The sequence below is a fragment of the Lupinus angustifolius genome, unplaced genomic scaffold (genome assembly GCF_001865875.1).
Source record: "Lupinus angustifolius cultivar Tanjil unplaced genomic scaffold, LupAngTanjil_v1.0 Scaffold_359, whole genome shotgun sequence".
In the NCBI taxonomy this organism is placed as follows: domain Eukaryota; kingdom Viridiplantae; phylum Streptophyta; class Magnoliopsida; order Fabales; family Fabaceae; genus Lupinus; species Lupinus angustifolius.
Window position 1 is genome coordinate 2,632 of NW_017727760.1, and position 1,560 is coordinate 4,191.

A 1,560-nucleotide genomic window follows, 5' to 3' on the forward strand; every position below is an offset into this window, starting at 1 on the left:
CTCATCCTCATCCTCATCCGCATCCACATCCTCATCCTCATCCTCATCTTCATCCTGATTCTCATCTTCATCCTACTCCTAACCCTAATCTTATTCCTCATCCTAATGCAAATCCAAATCCTATTGCTGATCCTCATCCTCATCCTCCAACTCATCCTCATCCTCATCCTAATCCTCATCCTCTTCCTCATCCTCACCCTCATCCTCATCCTCATCCTCATCCTCATCCTCAACCTCATCCTCCTCCTCATCATCATCCTCATCCTCATCCACATCCTAATCCTAATCCTCCTTCACATCCTCATCCTCATCCTCATCCTAATCCTAATCCCCATTCACATCCTCATTCTCATCCTCATCATCTCATCCTCATCCTCATCATCTCATCCTCACCGTCATCTTCATCTTGATTCTCATCCTCAACCTAATCCTAGCCCTAATCTTATTCCTCATCCTAATGCTAATCCTCATCCTCATCCTCATCCTCATCGTCAAACTCATCCTCATCCTCATCCTCATCCGCATCCTTATGGGCATCCTCATCCTCATCCTCATCCTCATCCTTATCCTCATCCTCATCCTCGTCCTCATCCTCATCCTCATCCTCATCCTCATCATCATCATCATCATCATCCTCATCCTCATCCACATCCTAATCCTAATCCGCATTCACATTCTCATCCTCATCCTCATCCTCATTCACATCCTCATCCTCATCCTAATCCTAATTCCCATTCACATCCTCATCCTCGTCATCTCATCCTAACCCTCATCTTCATCTTGATTCTCATCCTCATCCTAATCCTAGCGCTAAACTTATTCCTCATCCTAATGCAAATCCTCATCCTATTGCTAATCCTCGTCCTCATCCTCGTCGTCACACTCATCCTCATCCTCATCCTCATCCTCATCCTCATCCTCATCCTCATCCTCATCCTCATCCATATCCTCATGCTCATCCTCATCCTCATGCTCATGCTCATGCTCATCCACATTCTCATCCTCATCGTCACACTTATCCTCATCCTCATCCTCATCCTAATGCTCATGCTAATCTAAATCCTAATCCTAATCCTAATCCTAATCCTAATTCTCATCCTCATCCGCATCCACATCCTCATCCTCATCCTAATCTTCATCCTGATTCTCATCCTCATCCTAATCCTAACCCTAATCTTCTTCCTCATCCTAATGCAAATTCAAATCCTATTGCTGATCCTCATCCTCATCCTCATCCTCATCCTCATCCTCATCCTCATCCTCATCCTCATCCACCTTCTCATCCTCATCCTCACACTTATCCTCATCCTCATCCTAATGCTCATCCTAATCCAAATCCTAATCCTAATTCTCATCCTCATCCTCATCCACATCTTCATCCTCATCCTCATCTTCATCCTGATTCTCATCCTCATCCTAATCCTAACCCTAATCTTATTCCTCATCCTAATGCAAATCCAAATCCTATTGTTGATCCTCATCCTCATCCTCCAACTCATCCTCATCCTCATCCTAATCCTCATCCTCTTCCTCATCCTCACCCTCATCCTCATCCTCATC